General features: G+C 38.0%; 1 pseudogene; it reads left to right on the top strand.

The window, feature by feature from the left end:
• Positions 1 to 13,016: 13,016 nt before the first annotated feature.
• LOC145067719 (adenine/guanine permease AZG1 pseudogene) lies at positions 13,017 to 14,789 on the top strand (annotated as a pseudogene).
• Positions 14,790 to 22,318: the final 7,529 nt, after the last annotated feature.

A 22,318-nucleotide genomic window follows, 5' to 3' on the forward strand; every position in this document is an offset into this window, starting at 1 on the left:
AGTGGGTGCTTCAAGATCCTGCATTTAAAGCATCTTGCAAAGCATCTGGAGGTAAAAAGCTTGCATCTTTCCTTTCTAATCTTTAGATCTAGCTAGGGTTTTGGTGGATTGTCCCTTTTATGAACTTTGGATCTCTTTTGTTGAGTTAAGCCTTCCCTTTTGATATGAAAGTTAGACCTGAGGTCTCCTAGTCATTTAGGAGCATAAAAATGGAAGCTTGATGGGAGATTTGACCTCATACATTAGTAAAAGACCTTGGAAAAGTCTTAATGGAGTGGGTGGGTGTGTATGAGACATGCAAGGGCATAAAGTTGCCAACTTTATGCCTTAGGACATCTTTTCAGACTTAGATCTAACTTTTGGTCATGATGGATTCGAGTATTAAGCACTTAATGGAAAAAGTGCTTAAGTTGTTTGTACGCTGGGCGTAACCAGCTGTACGCGGCGTGTAGTGCCCAAACCTTCAATACGTTGCACGTACCAGGATGGTACGCTGGGTGTACGCAGCTCAGTTGGGCCCTAAGCTGTTTTGGGCCTTTGGACCTTCGTGCCTCATTTGGTTGTTGGGCTTGATTGGATTTTGTGAGTTATAGGCCTTTTTACCTGTTTGGGCCATGGACTTATTGATTGGGCCTTATTGGCCAAGTGGCCTATTAAGGAGATTGGACTTGTACTTTGGGGCCCATTTGCAAGAAAAGGGTAATTGGGCCATGGGGGTAGACTTTGAAGATTGGGCCTCTATTTGGGTAATTTAAGGCCTTATTATTGATTGTATTATGATTGTTGTTATTCAGCTCGAGAGGCTGTGAAATGCTAGGAGGGCAGTATTCATATTCATCGGAATGAGGTGAGTCTTCTCACCATACCTATGGGTCTACTGCACCAAAGTCGGCCCATTATGTGTACGTGTCGTATATGTGTTATTCATTTACGGATTGTTATGTTATGTGATATTATGCTGGTATGGAAGACCCCGGGGGGGGGGGGGGGGGGGCATGTGGCATTGGATATAAGACCATGTGGGGTAGCCCATGGCATTCCTAGGTAAAGGCCATGTGGGGTAGCCCATGGCATTGGATGTAAGGCCATGTAGGGTAACCCATGGCAGTCCTAGGTAAAGACCATGTGAGGTAGCCCATGGCATTCTTGTTGATTGTATTGCATTGTTTCTATGGCAAGTTTGTAGCTTTAATTAGCTATCAGGATATGTGTATGTGTTTGTGTGTGGTATGCTCTGGGAAACTCACTAAGCATTTCGCTTACAGTTTGTTAATTTGTTTCAGGTACTTCTGAGCCCAAGGGCAAGGGCCCGGCTTGATGACGTGGCACGCACTCTATCTCTCTTTTTAATGTATTTGGGACCTTCTGATGTTTTAAAAAGGAAAACAAAGATGTAATGAATATTTATTTGAAAACATATGTTTGGGAATCTGTGGCTTATGAGATTGTTTTGATTACCTCAAAAGTGAAACAAATTTCTTTGTAAAATTGGGTCGTTACACGATGGCGATGGATCGCGATCATTGAGAGGAGCACTCTAAGCATACTGGGAGTACGCGAGGCGTACTCCAGACTCATGCAAACCCTATTTTAGGGCTTTTGATCCTATTTAAGCTCATTTTCTCTTCACAAACATTAATACCTTTAGCCTCCACCCATTTTTAACCCTAGAACCAAACCCTAAGTGCAATTTGGTGATTTTGAGCTTGGTATGTACTTGATGTGTGTCTTGAGAAGAAAAAGAAAAGGAAGAAGAAGAAGAAGAAGAAAAAGAAAAAGAAAAAGAAAAAGAAGAATAAGAAGCGAATCCTTGGGAGGTATGGCTTGAGCTTCTAGATCCATGATCGAGTATCTTTCCATTTGTAAGCTTCCAAAGGTAAAAAACTTTGACTTTGATGATCTTTGTGGTTGGATCTATTTTATGTAGTTCTTTGGCATTATTAAGTCCCTTGATGAAAAGGTGAGCTTTTGATCTACTCCAGAAGTAGTGGATGTTAGATCTAAGCTTCGATAAGCTCTTATTTATGAAAAACTTTGGTCCATGCATGTATTAAGCTCTTATTTAGTTCTTTTCTAAGTGTTGAGTCCAATTAAGTCGTGCTTGTGAGTAAAGTTGGAAACTTTATTGGTTAAGCCTTTGGATGGGGACCAGATCTATGTTTTAGACATCTTGCCTTAATCCATTAACAACAAAATATGGGTTTTGGACTCCTGAGTAGTACGTTGGGCGTACGAGGTGGTACGCTCAGCGTAATGCGAGGATTGTGCATTAGGCTATTGTACGTCGTGCTTTGTGGTTAAGTACACGGGGCGTACATCTATAGTATGTTGGGCTTACTCCCCAGAGAATCGTTTTGGGCTTTTGAGGTTTGGGGCCATTTTTGGGTTTTGGTAGTTTGGGCCTTATTAGGCCATTAGACTTCTTTTTGGGCTTCTAAGCTGTGCCTTTTGGTCTCCTTTGGATTTTAGGACCATAAAGGGGTTTTTGAGGCCCAATTTGGAAAATTGGGCCATATTTGGGCCTTAGGTATTAAATGGAAGTTGGGCCTTTGGATTATTGGTTTGGGCTTGGGACTTGGGACTTGGGACTTGGGACTTGGGCAAAGCATAGGGAAGGGTAAAAAGGAATTTTACCCTAGTTTGGACTCTTGGTGTGAGTCGTGACCCAGTTATTAATTTGATGTTATTTTGGGTGATTAATAGCGTGGGATTGTTAACGGATCTACAGTCAGAGAGTATTTGTGTGGGTTTCAGCTGTCTGAGGTGAGTTTTCTCACTATATCAATGGGTCGAAGGCCACAATGTCGGCCCATCATTTGACAAGTGGATTGACATTTATTATGTGTTTGGTTGTATGAAGACCATGGGGGTAGCCCATGGCAGTTGGATATCAGACCATGGGGGTAGCCCGTGACACTTGGATATCAGACAATGGGGGTAGCCCGTGGCATTCCAGGTAAAGACCATGGGGGTAGCCCATGGCACTAAGATATCAGACCATGTGGGTAGCCTGTGTATTCTAGGTAAAGACCATGGGGTAGCCCATGACACTTGGATATCAAACCATAGGGGTAGCTCATGTCATTCCAGGTTAAGACCATAGGGGTAGCCCATGGCAACTATACATGTGTGCATGATATTATGTGGTTGTATGTTGTGTGATATTTTGGGGAACTCACTAATCTTTGCGCTTACGGTTTTTAGATTATGTTTCAAGTGCTTTGGTTTTCAAATGGAAGAGCTTGGGATGGTTGTGGGGCACACACCACCTCGTTCCGCAATTTCTTGACTGACTCTGATCTAATATGATGATTGATACATTTGTTTCATTTGAATTTTTATGATGATTTTCTGGAATACTGGTTTTATTAATTTAAAAAATGAAATTTTTGGGTCTTATTTTTGGGACGTTGCAAGTTGGTATCAGAGACTTGGTTTGAGGGATTCGGACATACTCTCGGGTGTATCTGAACTCAAACTGAGGATTTGGTAAAGTTTTTAAAAAGAAAAGTATTTTTTTTTAAGAAAAAGGGTTTCTCAGATAAGAAAGGGTGTGGTGTGTGCAATTAGCTGAGCTCAAGTAAGTTTTCCCAAAATACTCATACATGTTGTCTTATATGATTTGATCTATTAATCACATGCTAGTTAGGGCTAAGGATATGCTCAATTTTTGCATGATAGAATGCAGAGATGCCTTTGTATGTCTATTGCATGAGTCGGTAGACTTGCATGCTAGTGATGGTTAGTCAGTGATAGATTGGCCTGATATGTGATGCCTTGTAGCCTTGGGAACATTGAATGATATGTTGGGATGGGAGTAGTTATTGGTATAAGTAATTGCTAAGTGTATGCTTTAAAAATTGTATATGATGAGGACCTTATAGCCCTAGAATAATTGATTTGGCCTTATTTCATGTTCCTTGCTTGGTTATGGTCCTAGGGTAGAATCTTTTATTCGACAGTCAATTTGATCATGTTCTGTGTATAATTTGCATGAACAAGAAAACCGGCAGTAAGGGTGGAAGTTCCTAACATGAGCTCTGTTGTGTGAGTTTGAATGTTCTTTGATCATTCTATGGATTGGAGTGCTACTGCTCGAATTCTACTTTCTTCGTGATTTGTGGGACTCTTAAGTGGTGAGAGTTAGCTACTAAGTGAACATGTTAACTTACATTTAATAAAGATTGAACAATCTCAGAGTGATAGATTTTACCCTATTACACAAATCTCGTTTGAGTCTAACAATTTTAGGGATGAGTCTTTTACTCGAAGGATTATCTGAGCTTCGTTGCATGTGATTGTGCTCATGAAATAGTTAACTAACATTATGAGTTCTTCAGCAGCTGATGGCAAGGTGAGCTCAGGAATCTAGGAAAGCCTAGGGAATGCTTTAGTGGGTTTTGTTGCACTGTTAGAGAGTGCTTGGAGTATGGATTTGAGAAGGTGACTTAGAGGATTTGGGATGATTCTTGAGGAAAGTATGGGTAGGTGTGGAAGTTGGGCCCGTACTACTGAAAGCACATGATCCATGCTCGAATCGGGGAGAGTCGTGGGGAACCTAGGAAGCCTATGGGATGAGGATTCTTGGGTATGTTCTGATCTTCTGCATGTTGTTTTTTTGTATGGTGTTGAGCACTCCGGGAGGAGGTACGGGTTCAGAATTAGGCTCAGGTGCTGATCCAATCGATGAGCACATGCGGGAGTTCATCCCTTCGGAGATTACTCGCGAAATTTTGGAATGGTCTCTTATGATCTTCGATTCAGTCAAGGAAGGGATTTTGGAGCTCTTGGATGGATGCCTCGAGGCCTTTCAGGCCGAGATTGTAGTAGGGCAGTTGGGGCTCATCTAGAGCCCAAGGCTTGTGGATCCCTAGAATCCTTCAGGAAGGAGGATCTTATTGTTAATTCTTGTCATTGGGGTCAGACGTGGGTTATGCGCCATGTTTTCAGGAGGTTCAATTCCATGAATGGATTGCCTCGGGGGTTTCGCTAGCCTTATGGGAGGAGTTTCCTGACATCTTTGGGTGTGTTGCTAATTGTTTGGTCACAAGGTTTGAGAGTCGGATCTCGGTTGTTCAGTCGATTGATGGGATGGTTGGGGTAACCCAAGAGTAAAAGATTGGTTCAAATAGGCAGCTGGGGAAGAGGAGGTGGACTCATAGTCTGACTCGGCGATCAGAGCAGCTGGACGTTGCCATATCTAAGGTTAGAGACTTGAGAGGTCGTGGTGGGTCCATGAAGGATAAAGGGGCACATGAGGATGTATGTAGCAGGTCTAAGTGCGACATGTGCTTTTGCGGGTATGACATCTTTTTCTTTGATTTGGGTAAACATTATCTCTGGTTTGGTTCTCTGTTATTGTATGGTTTGTATTGTCAAGGGTTGTTATATGCCATTTTGCATGCCAAAAGTCTCTAGTGGGTCGTATTTTGATGAGTGGGAATTCAGTTGATCGGGGAGTTGTTCCGGTTCTTTGTTGGGTTCAGTTCAGGGGTGTTGATGGAAAGATCTTCAATCGAGGCAACATGATTAGTTCTTCAGCAAAGTAAAGTTCAGTTGGGTTAGCATTTTTTTTGGTATGACCGACATTTGAACATTTGGGTTCAATCACTACCGTTGCTAGGAAAGGAGCGGCAACAAGGAAATGGTGTCAATCGCTCGAGTTGGATGGTCATTTGATGTACTAGGGGAATTTTATTACCGTAAGGATCGTAGATGGTTAAAATTCAAAAACTCATTTGAGAATGGGAAGTATGGGTGAAGATTCGCCAGTTCAAAGCAGGGATGATGGTCTTAAGTCACCAGCATAAAGAACTTAAGGATTTGGTGTGATATCATGGGAAACGTTGGGGTTATCGGGTTTTTGAAGTCTCAGGGAGCATTTATCTGAATTTCAGGAGTTGGGCAATCAACGAGATCAACTAGTAATGGAACGCTAGTGTTGGTAAACTCAGATCATAGTCGATTCATATTATTTGAAGATAAGATGGGTTGGGAACCCATCAAATTTTGTGCGATGAGAGAGCTTTGACGAATCCAAGTATGGGAGAATCGATCAGGATTTCCGGGATATGGTCGAGTGTGGAACTAGGCCGATTTCTCTCCCATAGGAGAAGAAACCATTTCTGGACTATCACCTTTGTCATTTCCTATGTCCATGGAATTTGGGGATGTAGATCTTCCAATCACATTTGCTTGACCAGTGCGCCAAAGCATCGCTGCTTCAGCAACAATCAGCAAATATATAAGATCGATAAGGGTCACGTCGTTGTCGGTTACATAGTAGTCTTTAACAAACTGACTATATGACTCGAGAAGTGAGTGAAGAACCAAGTCAACAGCTAGCTTCCTTGGAAAAACGACACCCAACATTCCTAGTCTATCAATGTGTGACTTCATCTTTAAGACGTGTGCACACACAGACCTTCCATCTTAGTGTTTTCTTGCCAATAGGGCTTAAGTGACCTTGAACTTTTCAAGTCAATGAAAACGTGGGTTATGGAGAATTACTGGAGGAGGTGGAGGAAGAGAAGTATGATTTCCAGTTCCACCTTTGCACGAAGAAGGGAATGATCTTTCTCTTTGATCGACATGTGGAATATCATCTTCAAATGGAAATCTTTTTCCAAGAGATTAAGGAAGACCATAGTTGTCAAAACCATACATCTACAAAGGGAGAAATTCAAGTTAGTTGATATAATCCTTAATATAACACCCAAATGAAATACTAAGGATAGGACCTAACACAATAATTCACAATTCAGAAGAGGGATGCCATAATCCAATTGCAAATTATTTGAATGTAGGTAAATGATGATTTACCAATTCCACCATGAAAACGAAATTTTAAACGAACTAAGGTTTAAATGAAATTCCTAGATCTTTTGAGATTCATTGAACTTTTCAATTGTATGTTTAATCTCGATTATGCCCTTCAAGTTTGTGACTGGGATACCGAGGATCACAAACAAGGTGTGAATAACCATGCGAATTAGTTTGGTACTCTCGATGTCATTAATCATCTAATCAATGTGCCGGTTAACCACACATGCTCCATTGATCAACGATAATTACGAGAAACCCATTGCCATCCTTCATTAGTCCACATTAGTGTGCCAATTAACCACACACGCTCCACTAACTGACCAATAAGGTGCCATGTGTAATTTCATGGGCTACCATCAAATTCACATTTTCCTAAAGTAACTAAGATTTGGGAATTTATAAAATCACTTAGTTACTTTGTATCTTCATTATACTTTTAATGAGAGTTTGTGTCCTATCCTACCTGTTCGGCTAACGACCCTCCACTAGTCAAGGGTGCGGTGGGTAAGAGTGGGTACTCAATGACGGTCATTTTACAGACCGCTTCCTTAAACACCTCTTATAGACCAGCTTCGTGAATGAGGCCTACTAACGGTAAGACTGACTTATTCTTATATATATATATATATATATATATATATATATATATATATGTATATGTATATATATATATATATATATCAAACTTTTAATGTTATAATATTATAAGGGTGTATTTTAAACTTTTAAAATACTAAGTGGTTTAATCTTTTAAATAAATTAAACTTTTAATTTAATTAACTTTAAATCATATTATGGAATTATTAATTGTCTTTTTTAATTAATCTTTTAATTAAATTATTAATAAAAATCATAATCATACATTCTAGGTGTTTCCATTTGAATTTCCAAAATTAAAACTTGTAATTTTAAATTTAAATCACAAAACCAAAAGGGTGTATTTTAAAACTTTTTAAAATACTAGGGTTTTAGAATTTCATATTTCAAAATTAAACTTTTAATTAATTTTTAAATTCCAAAACTTAGAGGGTCCAATTTGAAACTATTCAAAATTTTAGGTTAAATATTTGAATCAAAATAATCTTATATTATCCATATTTAACCAAATCTTCAAATTTGATAAGGATATCATGTTACCAAACAGAAATATCGATTTTAGGCAATAAAAATGAGTTATGGTGATTATCATATTCAAATTCTGGCCAAAAAATCGAAAAATCTTGAAACTGATGAGTCAACTTGTCGAGTTGGCAAGTGAGCTCGTCAAGTTCAAGCAACTTGTCGAGTTCATGCTCCAGAACTTCAGATTTCGACTTTCTTGTTCTTTAGATGATTCACTATTGCACCAATTCAATAGAAAAACATCTTAGGCTCTGATACCACTGATGGGTTTTGAGCATAACTACAATCCTATGTGATCATGCAAACCTAATTGCTTTGGATCTAAGTTTTTCTCTATTGAACATACAAATATGAATACCAAAGCAATAACCCTATAGACTAGCATATAGAATTCGAAATTCATATATAAACTAGGGTTAGATGATTACCTCACTTGTTATATACTAATAACAAGAACAATCCTTGAAGTCATTGACTTTTGAAAGCTTAGTGCCCCAACTATTGCACCTCTAATGGAGTCACAAACACCCAATGCAAAGAATGAGTTGGAGAGACAAGGATTTTCGGCCAGGTTTTCTATCTGGAATGCATAGGCCAAAATTCCAAGTGTATGGAGGTCTTTATATAGTTGTGTGGGCTGCTAGGGTTTTTGGAGGAAACCCTAATTCCTGCTTAAGGCTTAAGCAACCCATGGACTCCTCCATAAGAGGCCTTGGACGAAATCTATAGGGCCTCCCTATAGGATTTCGTCAACTCCTAATTAAGGAGTCCATCAGCCCAGTTTTGCAACTGTCAATGATTTACAAAACAGTTCCTCCATTATTAATCAGTTCCTTTAATCCCAAAGTTAACATCAAATTAATTTATGATTAATCACCAATTAATAATATGATTCCAAATAATATATTAATCTTATAATATATTAATAAAATTATCCTGAGTACCAATTTATTATTCATATAATAAATCCTACTCTTCTCTCTCCACTAGTCATCCTAGTTGCATGAGTAAAGGCAACCAAAAGGACCATGCTCATAATCAAATCAAGTACATACCAATTATAGTTATGGGCTTAGACACCTAATCCAACAACCTATTCATCAAATAGTGACTATTCTCAAATACCACTCAAAATACCCAAAATACCCTTAGGTTAAATTTGGTCAAAGTTAACGATCAAAGTCAAATTAAAATTCAACTAAAGCAGGTTTCCACATGTGACCATCCTTGGACACACGATGACTACTAAATGACAATACAGTCGAGACTCATCCCAGCCGCCACGCCCTGGGGACCTTGGCCACGTTGTGAGCATTAGGCACACAAACAGCTTAATGGATTAAATTGATTTCCTTTATCTTAGGTGCTCCAAAGCCTAGATGTGGTCCATTCTAAGGTCCAAGTGGATAAAGTTTCTAACTTTACCCCTTTAGACTCTTTAAGGGATAGAGATCCCTATTCCTAGACCTAAAAGGGTAAGAACAAAGTTTGGTTTAACCCATTAAGTACTTTCTCTTGAAGACAACTAGATTCCTATTTTCCAGAACATTTCTAGCATCAAAATACAACATAAAAATCCTTACTTTCTAGACATGCATTTCCAATTCATGTCTTGGACTCTATTAGGTCAAAATGAGGGTTTTTGGCCAAATCTTCCATGCATGATGCTAAAACTCAATGCTATTCCAGATCCAAAGCATCTGAGGTCCAAAAAGACCTGGAGATTCATAACGTTGCAAACTTTATGAGATCTCACGATCTAATAATCAAGGACATGAAGGTTAATGCATAGAAACCTAGATCTATGCGCTTTAAACAAAAAAAAACTTGGAACTTAGGGACTTACAAGAGTCTAGAAGATGCACAAAAAGATGGTGAAAAGAGTTGCTTGCTGAATCTAGGCCCAAAAGTCACCTCCTTCTTTTTAAATCCCCCAAAATCAACACAAAAGGCTTAGAGAGCAAAAATAGAGGTCAGGGTTTGCTTGGAGGCTGAGAGAGTCTGATGGAGGCTTAGGGTGAGCAACCCTAGCCTCACATTCCCTTAAATATGGCGCAAACCCTGGAAATATGGGTTTCTCATTAAGCAACTACCACGCCATGGCCATAGGCTGCCACGTCGTGGCGGCCATTTAAAACCCACGATACAATGACCATTGCCACATCGCAGAATTCCTTCACCACGGCGTGACACTGCCCAAAATTCAAAAATATAATAAATTATAATACCTCCAAGAATCTGAATGTTACACACCCACTTGGTATTATTTACTTAACAGTGAAGTTTATTGCAAATTGTCACAAATTACAATGCACTTTATCTTATGTTTCTTCTTACCTCCAAGCTAACTTTTGATGTTTATTAGTTGTTTTGAGAAGGTATGGGTTGTATATTTGTCTGTGAACCATCGTGCTCACACCGTCAATAATGTCTAACCCTGGGATCGTATTCACTAGGCTTCCCCATAGCCTAACCAACTTGTTGATAAATTATTGCAGGTTAGTGGATATTGTCATAAGCTTAGGAGACTCATAAGCTTTGAATATTTAGAAGACATTTGGTTTGTAATATTCTCTTAAACCCTTGTTTTGATATATGCTGTAGCACTCTACGACATAATTAGTTATATAAAACCCCTAATGTTTTTGGAAAATTTTAATTGGGACCGTTATCCGCGTTTGAACTTTATAAGGTATTTGAATTCAACTTTGGAAATCGATTTTCCGCAAACTAAAACTATGGAATTCTATTAAGGATTTTATTAAAAGCCAATTCAAATAGGTCTGTGCGAGGGGTGTTACAGTAAACCTATATTATTATTTAATATTTTGTCACCTTATTAGTCTAATAATTTTGACCTCTAATTAAATAATTTCTTCAATGATTAAGCTTTTCAATAGTTTATTATTATTATTATTATTATTATTATTATTATTATTATTATTATTATCTATCTAAAATGTTTCATAAATATCGTCATTTAGTTAGTTGTTTTTTAAACATATTATACTTTGATATGAAATATTTTAACTTAAATTATCATTAGAAATTAAAGTTAGTATACAAATATTTCATAAATGAAAAAACTATGATTGGAATAATGTAGTTAAATAAATGGAAAATATTTAAAACTATAATATAATTAAGGGGATAATAATAAAATATGATGAAAAAGAAAATAGTTACTTGTTCAATATGGTCATTTAATATATATTATTAAATGATAATAAAAATACATAAAAAATAAAAATAAGTTCAATATGACAACAGACACTTCAATGATATTAAATGAAAATAAATAACCAATTAAATAGTAAAAAACTATAAATAAGTTCACATTCTTATATTATATTATAGTTTTTATTGAGCAATATAACAAGACAATACATCTTAGTTATCATCGTACAACAAATGAGAAGAAAAACGGGCGACAAGTTGTGCCACTAAGCCTTTTTGTATGGTAAAGTCAATTCTTTTGAAGACTACATCTATAGATCTAGGGGATATAACAATGTTATGCATGATCCGTTGTACTCTACTAAGAAGCTCCACCGCATCAAATGCAAATGGTAGGAACACGTATTCATTTTCCATGCACGGTTTCTCATGTTTGGTGACCTTGCATGTAGCAGCTTTAATGCAACATGTCCCGCCGTGAAACCCTCAGCCCTTAAGCCTACAAGAGGGGATACCCCCGTAAGGTCCACACATGCGTGTTGCCCTCCAACTTATCCAAAAATCAAAACGTCAGTCGGCCTAAGGGTTGACATTCCTTCTGTCGGATCAGTCAAGAAATTCACAACAACCTCTTTCTTGGTGGAAACCTCGACACGTTTTAATATGTCAACCAAAACATCCTTAACCATATCGTGCCTATATTTGAACCCTGAAAGTTCTTTGTAATGAATCGCATGTTCTCCAAAAGACTCCAAACATGTCTTGCAACACACCAAACATATCTTGTCGACTGGATTTAGAGTTCACATTTGAAATGCTCTTAGCATTTAATAGATTTAGAGTTCAATGATCATATTGAACTCTTCAATAAGAAAAATATTTTTTTTAATTCCAAAATAAATGTTTAGATATATTTCATTGAATTTTCTAGAGTTCAACGTATTTTAAGAAAAAAATTGACAAAGTGGTATGATATATAAAATGATTACGTATCAATCTATTGAACCTATAACGTTTAATGTATTGTACGTGGATGCTCTCAAATTCATTAATAACCTCCATTTTTAATTGCAATGTACTTTTTATTTTTATGTTATTTTATACCTTTAACAAAAATCATTAACCGAAACCGATAACTAATAACTATTGAAATACATTAATAGTAGTGATTGTTAGTTTGTTTTTAGCCAATAAACAAACCAAACCAAAGAGCCTTATAAATACCCATGTACAACCCACCCCGAACTTCATTTCTTTCCCATTCTTCTTCAACTCTACCCCATTTTCACTTTTATTTTTGGAGATATGAATAGTATTCCCCCATATATGAGGGAATACTATTCATATCTCCAAAAATGGAGGTGAAGTTTGGTTATCAATTTTAGTCCATCTCATTTTTATTTTATATATTTCTAGTTTATTTTATCTACTAATTATAATTTCAATATAATATTTAATATTTATAATATCATGTTATATACTAATTTATATTAATTAATCATAAATATAGAGTTTAATTAGTAGAGAGGTGTATTTGATAATATATATATATATATATATATATATATATATATATATATATATATATATATATATATATATTATAAAAATGAAATATTTTAGGAATATATTTTTTAGAGAAAAAATGGAATAGGATTAAAAATGAAACACCTTTTACTCTATTTAAAAAAAAAAAAAATTGGAGATGAGTTTATTACTATTGATTATGAGTACGAAGGTTTACGTCTACGAAATTTGGCATGTAATACTGATTTATAACCCAAACTGTCACATATCGTGCCACAAATATCATTTCATTCCGTCAATTAACACTCTCTTAAACTCCGTAGCATTTATACGAAATCCGAGAATAGTTTTCTGAAGCCATGAACATGGAGACCCCACCACCGGCAACAACTCCGCGACCACAACTCTGGCCGCTCCGCCCCTCACATACCAAACTCACATCCCGCCTCAATTCCTACATGGCCACCACCAGAATCGGGAAAAGGTTCAAACTCATGGAACGCAACACCACCTTCACCACAGAGCTCCGAGCTGGAACCGCCACCTTCCTCACCATGGCCTACATCCTTGTGGTAAACGCCAGCATCATCACCGATTCCGGTGGCACATGTAGCGTAAAGAACTGCACCTCCTCCGTCCCCATCTGCGTAGACCCAGCCAGTTGCACCCTCATGCTCCCTCCGGATTCTTGCAAGTTTCCTCCGGTGGACCCTGGTTACACCGACTGCCTCTTGAGAACCCGAAAAGATCTCATCGTCGCCACCACTGCCGCCTCCCTCATCGCGTGTTTGTCAATGGGATTATTTGCTAACCTTCCCTTCGCACTAGCTCCTGGAATGGGGACCAATGCTTACTTCACTTACACGGTGGTAGGGTTTCATGGATCCGGAAGCTTATCCTACCAAACCGCCTTAGCTGCTGTTTTTATCGAAGGTTTTATCTTTTTGATCATTTCCACGATCGGTGTTCGAGCCAAACTAGCAAAACTAGTACCTAAACCGGTCCAAATCTCATCATCGGTCGGAATAGGGTTGTTTCTAGCTTTCATTGGACTACAACACAACCAGGGTATTGGGTTGATAGGGTATAGCCCATCAACCCTAGTAACCCTAGGTGGATGCCCAAGAACTTCTAGAGCAGCCCTAGCACCTGTGTTCACTAATGGAACCATCGTCCTGATGCCTAATGTTACAGCATCAGGCGATATACTATGCATACACAATCGAATGGAAGACCCAACATTATGGCTAGGTATTGTTGGGTTCGTGATAATCGCATACTGTTTAGTGAAAAATGTCAAGGGCGCCATGATTTATGGCATAATATTTGTGACTGCGATTTCATGGTTTAGACACACGAGTGTGACTGAGTTTCCAGATACTGAGTTAGGTAACTCGGCATACGAGTACTTCGAAAAGATTATCGATGTCCATGCGTTAGAGACAACAGCAGGTGCCATAAGCTTCAAGGGTATGAACTCAAAGGCATTCTGGGAAGCATTGGTCACATTTCTGTACATCGACATACTTGATGCCACTGGCACGTTATCTTCGATGGCTAGATTCGCAGGCATGATGGACTCAAACGGAGATTTTGAGGGTCAGTATTTTGCGTTTATGTCAGATGCAGCCTCGATCATGATCGGGTCATTGTTAGGGACATCGCCGGTGACGACATATATGGAGTCATCAACGGGGATCAAAGAGGGTGGGAGGACGGGGTTAACGGCGATAACGGTGGCGGGATACTTCTTTTTGGCTTTTTTCTTTACACCGTTGTTGGCATCGATACCACCATGGGCGGTGGGGCCACCTTTGATACTGGTGGGAGTTTTGATGATGAAAGCAGTGACCGAGATTCAATGGGATGATATGAAACAAGCAATTCCAGCATTTCTCACTATGATTTTGATACCATTGACATATTCTGTGGCATATGGGATGATAGGTGGCATTGGTGCATATATTATTTTGAATTTGTCGGATTGGGTGATGTTTTTGATGAAGAAATATGGGATTAAGGATAAGATCAGAAGTAAAAGTTCGATTATTAGCCAAGGATCAAACGTTGGAGGTAGTACCAATACAAGTATGGCGACAGAAAAATATGTCAACTTTAGAATAGAAGATACTGTTTAATTATTGTAACAAGAAATGCTGAGTTTGTCGCTCTACTAAAAGTCTGGTAAATGATACTCGATTAATTAAATTATGCATGCAATTGTCAATTTTCAAAATGAATTATATGGTGTTCAAAGTTCTATCATTTAACATTACTTGGTTCTTGTTGCAAATCAATGATGAATATAGAATTTGCAAAGTTTGAATATCATATCAAATATATTGATCATTTTTATGAAGTGACCAAATTTTTTTAACAAACTTTATGGAATAACATGTAGTTTGACTTTGACCGATCGGTACGTCCAACTCATTGGAATGATTTGCTCGGTGTTCATAGACCGCTCTGCTCAACTTCAAGCACAAGTCCATTAAGATGTTTGAAGTTGGACAGAGTGGTCTATGAGCAAATCACTCCAAGGAGTTGGACGTACCGGTCAAAGGTCAAACTATGTGTCATTCCTTTAAGTTTGTTCAGAAATTTTGGTCCACATCATAAAAATGATGAATATATTCACATTATGGTGACGGAACGACATATACAACTCAACCCTATATAGCGGAATGTTGTGTCATTACCCATGGTACGCTATGGTGGCTAGATCAGTGTGCTAGCATTCGTCAATCCACATACACAGTTCGAGTTCAAGAGGTTTTTATGGTTTTCTTTGATTACCGATTTCCAATAATTTTTGGATATTTTTCACTTTATTTATGAAATGTAATTTATATATGTTGACTAGTTTTCCTATATAATGTCTTTCCTTTAGCTTAAGTATTTAGATTCTGATTATTGTTTGAGATTGAATTATTAGAATAGTAAAGACTGTTTATTTGTGTTTTGTTCTTCTTAATAATACATTTCGTTCAAGTCCTTATCATCTTTCCTTCAAATGGTGTTAGAAGCTTGGTTACCATGGTTGGACATTAAACGCATATTGCAGCGAGTACATAAGTTGGAGTTTTGCCATCCAAAGAGACTTAATTTGAACTAAGCATCCGGGACAACAAAAAAGACGACATAAAAGCTTTTTGTAACAACCACAATGATAGTTCTCTTTGATGTATTGATATGAAGGCTAGTTTTTTGAGTTTTTGGTCAAGTCTTGTTCCGAAGGAATTATCAAGACTTTAAGCATAACTGAGCATTTGAGTGATATAGCCATTTGGAAACAATATGTATGAGTTATTATATCAAATGAAGATCATGGTTTAACTTGGAAGATTGATGCCTTGAATGTGCTTATTCAAGCTTATAAGGCATTAAGTCATTTAAATCAACACGTTATGAATGATTTAAGATAGTAAAACAAGTTACTAAGGTGTTGTTTGTTTTTTGAAAAAAAACATCTTCAGAGCTCTTATTGCTGTGTGGCGCAACACACGCGCAACAGTTTTCATCTCGCAGTTGTTTGTTTTTCAGAAGTCTTCGGATTAAAAAACATTTGTGCGTGTTCTTCTTGGCGCGGCACTAGTTTTGCCTCTTCTTACCTTTTCCAACATCTTCTTCTTTTTTTCTTGGTAAAATATTTATTATATATTGCTGAAATTTTATTTTACATTTTTTTCGTTTTTTTTTGTTTATTCTTGTTGAATTTTTTTTATATTGAATAATAATAATTTGTTGATGAAATATCATTATTTTATGCTAAAATATCTTTATTTTTGGTTAAAATGTCATTTTTTTTTTGCTGAAATATCATAAATTTTTGCCGAAATGTTATACATTATTAAATTTTCGGTATTAAAAACTATTTTCGGATTATAAAATCAGTTTATTTTAATTTTTTAATATTTGCAGCAGAATGCTAATGTTAAAAAAACAAACACGCTTCTTATTACAGTCTGCAGCCGTTTGGTCCACCTCTTCTACTACAGAGGGTTGCAGAGGTGGTCCGCAAACTCTATGAATTTTTGCTTCAAAAAAACAAACAACACCTAAGTGTTAGTACACCTTTTTCAGTCATCTAGAAGTTAATTTGAGGAGTAAAAGTCATTTGGATCGATGAACGATTCTCAAAATTAATGGAAGAAAACTCTGTGTAAGTGTATGATTGTAACATCCAAAATTTAAGACCGAAAAGTTTTGTTTTTAAATTAATAAAACTATTATCCCAAAACATCAACATAAAACCATGGAGGAACAAAGTGTATCAAATACATCATAAGGCATCAGAATAATCATAAATGTGGGACGGCGTGGTGTGTGCACTGCAATCATCTTGGGCTCTTTCCTTTCGAACCTGAAATACCTGAAACATAAACTAAAAACCGTAACCATAAACTTAGTGAGTTCCCAAAAATACTGCATACCATACATAATAAACACATAATGGGCCCGCCTGACATCCCCCCCTCCCCCCGGTATACATATAAACATATAATTATAGAACACATATGATAATCACAAAGATAATAACATATAGAATAGTCATCGGGTCCCGCCTAACATCGAGCCCCGCCCGGTAAACATATACACATAACAAATGTAAGAGTCAAGCAGACAACTAGCATACTAACATATCAAACCATAGGCCAGCATTGGTGTCTTCGACCCGCTAAACACAGTGAGGAAACTCACCTCTAGCTGTTGAATCACTCAATAAAATCTCTGGTTGCTGGTCCGGAAAATCCCTACACTATCATCACAAAATAATATCCAACTATTAGTTGGGTTTCGACCCATAACCAAGAGTCTAAGCTACTACGCCCATAACCAGGGTAAAAGAACATTTTACCCTTTATCTAACTTGGCCTAAATTTAATGCCCAACTCAACTACACAAAAAGCCCAAATCCTAAATGGCAACTCAAAGCACAAATATGGCCCAATCTTCCAAATTGGGCCTAACCCATCATGGGCCTAAAATGTAAGGAAGACTAAAATTACTAGCCAAAAGCCCAAATCAGAAGTCTAATGGCCCAACAAGGCCCAAACTATGGCCCAATACCGAAAATGGCCAAGCCCAAAACACCAACTATTGAGTACGCGGGGCGTACTCAGCTCGTATGCCCAACGTACTCCCCTGACTACTTTTCCACCTCATTGAGCACTTAATCGGTTAAGTCCTTGTGCCAAACTTTCAGATTTGGTCCTAAAGGGTGACTTATCACGTAAAGTCGGCAACTTTACACTCGTGCAAGGCTTAGAGGTCTTAATACATTCATGAACCAAAAACATCCATAAAGTTTGCATTTTTATGAACCTATGGCCTAAATGGAGATAAGATCTAACATCCATTGTGTGACAACCCGATACTTTCTAGTCAACAAAAGTCAAATTCCGTTAAATAAAATTTTGAATCTTATTTGTTCCGTCAAGTTCTTGTGGGTTAGAAAATAATATAAAATATATAATCAGAGGTTATATAAGTTTTTTGAAACAAAACACTCAAAAAATCAAGATTTCCCTCGAAAAATCAGCGAAACTCGTCCAGTCACGTGTTTACGGCCATAAACCCTTGGGCCGTAAACCTGTTTACCGCCGAGAATCCATTCCCGACTACAAACCCAACCGGTATAAAGGTTTTCCCCAGAGAGATTCTTCATTTTTCACCTTTTTCACCCAAAAACTCTCTTAAGTTGCTCCCAAGAACCTCCCAAGAACATTCATATCTTCAAGATCAAACCTTCAAATCTTCAAGTTTTTCCTCAAGAACACCAAGAATAGCCTTCATATCTTCAAGGGATGCAAACCTAGTTCACAGCCGCAAACCAGTTCACGGCCGCAAACAACCCTAAGCCGAGAACCTTGGCTGAAAACCCTCTTTTTCAACTTCAAACAAGTCTCGGTAAGATTCCTAACCCAAAAACAAGTGTTTTCTAACACTTTAATTAATGGTTCCGTTAATTAAAATACAATTATGTGTTTAATTATCATTAGGATACCGTTAATTCTGTGTACTCCAACTCGAGAGTCATTTTTCCGGTTTTGCTGTCGAGCACATGCACATAATCAACTATGAGTTCATACACCTACGTTTTTACTATTTTTAATGTTTATAGGGGGAATATAAGCCAAAAACTTGGAAAATTTCGTGTTCTTATACAAGTAATAAAACAACTATACATATTGGTGGTAGCCAGGGTTTTCATACAGAACACACTATACAATACACCTGGTGGTAACCAGGCATACATGCTAACATTTTCATATACCACCACAGAGCACAATAACGAACTTACATTTTGGGTCTTAGGGCTAAGACTACCTTTCAATACTAAAGAAAATATTAGATTTTCATGAGAAACATACAAACATTTTCACAGATTCAAAGACGGGTTTTCATTACAAAAACATTCTTATAAACTCGCCAACTTAAATGTTGATACACTTTCAAAATCGTTTGTATTCTCAGGGAATCAGTAGACAGGTACCCCCGCGAGCTTTTGAGAAGATGGATCACATAGAGTCACATCTTTTACACTTTTGTTATATTTTTCTGTATATAAATTATGTATCAAACAGATGTAAATACATTATATATTCAATGTAATGGTTGTGTTTACTTTGATTATTGTGATGCAATTGTTGTGATACTGTACATGACGTCCTCCACCCTCGAACATTTCCGTCGTTTCAGTTTGGGGGTGTGATAGATTGGTATCAAAGCTATTCTTTATAGTGAACTAAATATATCAAAACTTACATGGTATACAAATTTAAACACTAAGGCACCAAAGTGCTCTGAATGAAAAGTATACTTTTAAAAAAATCTAAGTATTTTATAAGAAGTATACAAGTATACATACATACGAAAAACAGTATCACAAGGAGAACAAAACAAAAGTATTTAGATGTTAGACACTGCTATTAAACCTGGATAGTTATGTAGTCATTTCTGGAATAAAAATTGCCTGATCGACTATATTTATTTGAGATACGACCAAACATGTGTTTGGGAGTGATTGTGGTGTTGCAGCAAGCCTAAAACTTACCAAACTCTATACCTAAAAGGGAACAATAGAACATAACACACAACCTAAATTACTATAGGAGTATTTTATCTAAAGCAAACACATTGTAGATCATTCATTCCAAGTGTTGTTATTTATTTTCTAGCGATTGTTTACTTGCATTAGTAGACTTCCTCTGTAAAATCGCTTAATAGAACACTTTATATATCAGGTTGAGATATATTTTGTTTAATATCACCTGAATCTGAATCGTAAAGGACTTACCATCCTTTTTCTTTAATTATCTTAGATTAAGATGCCTCCGAAAAAAAGACCCAAAGAAAGAACAACAATCATCTGACAGATATGTCGCCGCCACCTCCTCAGTATGATCCAACTATTTTTCAAGCGGCGGTGACAGCCGTTGTGGCTGCTGCCATGTCCCAAATCAACGCAAGTGGCACAAGTGGGGCGGTAGTGGTACCCTTACATCCAATCTCAGTGATATTCATGGTCACACAATGGAGTGTACATACAAGGATTTTACAAACGCCAAACCTCGGTCTTTCGATGGCATTGGAGGTGTCATTGCCCTAACCTGTTGGTTCGAGAAGACCGAATCAATTTTCGAGATATGTGTTTGCCCCGAATCTAGCAAGGTGAAGTTTGCAGCCTGCACCTTCACTGATATAGCACTAACTTGGTGGAATGGTTAAGTCAAATCCCTAACTCTCCTAGTGGCGAATGCCATGAGTTGGAATGATTTGAAAAAACTAATGCTCGCCGAATACTGCCCTCGAGGCGAGATGCAGAAGTTGAAGCAGGAGCTCTAGAACCTAAAGACGAAGGGCTCCGACATTGTTGCTTATACCGAGAGGTTCAATGATCTTGCTCTTCTATGCCCGTGGATGGTCACCCCAGAGAGCAAGATGGTAGAGAGATTCATATGGGGATTAACTCCCCCAATGCAAGGGAATGTTCTGGCTGCCAACCCGCTGACGTTTGATAGTGCCAAAAGATTGGCGCATACATGGATTAGCCATGAAGATCGTCAAGATCCCGAGCCAACTGCCCACGAACCACCCAAGGAGAGTGGTGGAAGAAAAAGTTATGGAACAAGCGTAAGGGCAAATCTTCACAAGATCCCTCCAAGAAGCAACAAATAGTGGCAGTTCATGCTGCTACCACTCCTGTTGAAGCCCCCACAACTCAAGCACCTACCAGTAAATATGCTAGAACTCTTACAAGGTGCGATAAGTGTAACTTCCATCATCGCAGACTGTGACGTGATATGCAATGCAACAACTGTGGCAGAAAGGGGCATACAACCCGTTTTTTCAAAGCACAAGTCCAACCAACCAATCAGGCTCCTAAAGCTGGAGTAAGCCAGTCATGCTATGGTTGTGGTGAAATTGGGCATTTCAAGAGGAATTGCCCTAAGGCAACGACATTTGGCAACACAAGGAAAGTGCTAACTATGGGCCAGGAGGAGGCATTCACTGATCCCACTGTAGTTACGAGTATGTTCCTCCTCGACAACTCTTATGCATGCATTCTTTTTTATAGTGGTATGGAGAGAAGTTTTGTCAGTCATGCATTTAAACACCTACTCAGGCATAAATCCCAACCACTAACTAAAACGTTCACCGTCGAGATGGCTAACGGAAAGAAAGAGAGCACTAACGACGTATTTATTGGCTATACCCTTTACCCTGAACGATTATTCCTTTCCCATTGATCTTATGTCGGTCTCCATTAAGAGCTTCGACGTCATCATCGACATGGACTGGCTAAGTCTTCATCGTGCGTATATTCTTTGTTTCGAAAAAGCCATTCGCATCCATCTACCAAATGGCAAATCCCTCATCATCTATGGCGATAAACTCAGCACAAACCTTCGTATCATATCATGCATCAAAGCCCAAAAATATCTATGAAATGAGTGTCATGCATTCCTAGCCCATATCGTGAACGAAAAGTAGGAAGTTAAAGACCTCGAGAGCATCCCCGAAGTCTACAACTTTCCTGATGTCTTCCCCGAAGATCTTCCAGGAGTTCCTCCTGAACGCCAAGTCGAGTTCTGAATCGACTTAATCCCCGGAGCTACCCCTGTAGCCAATCCCCTTACCGTCTAGTGCCGGAAGAAATGCAAGAGTTGTCTAGCCATCTGAATGAACTGCTCAATAAGGGATTCATTAAACCAAGCTTCTCACCCTGGGGAGCATCGGTCTTCTTTGTGAAAAAAAGGATGGATCCATCTGGATGTGCATAGATTACCGTGAAATAAACAAGCTCATCATGAAGAATCGATACCCTCTTCCTCGAATCGACGACCTCTTCGATCAACTCCAAGGAGCCAGCTACTTTTCAAAGATAGACCCGAGATCAGGGTACCCTCAATTACGAGTCCATGAGGGTGATGTTCCTGAAACAACATTTAGGACTCGATATGGTCACTACGAGTTTGTAGTGATGCCCTTTGGTCTAACCAATGCACCCGCGGTATTCATGGATCTGATGAACCGGTTGTGCCGCCCCTTCCTAGATAAGTTCGTGATAGTATTCATAGATGATATACTTGTCTATTCTCGGAGTGAGGAAGATCATAGAAAGCACTTGAGGCAAGTGCTAGGAACTTTAAGGGCGGAGAAG

This window comes from Lactuca serriola, chromosome 8, assembly GCF_051521515.1.
Source record: "Lactuca serriola cultivar US96UC23 chromosome 8, Lser_US96UC23_V15, whole genome shotgun sequence".
Lineage (NCBI taxonomy): Eukaryota > Viridiplantae > Streptophyta > Magnoliopsida > Asterales > Asteraceae > Lactuca > Lactuca serriola.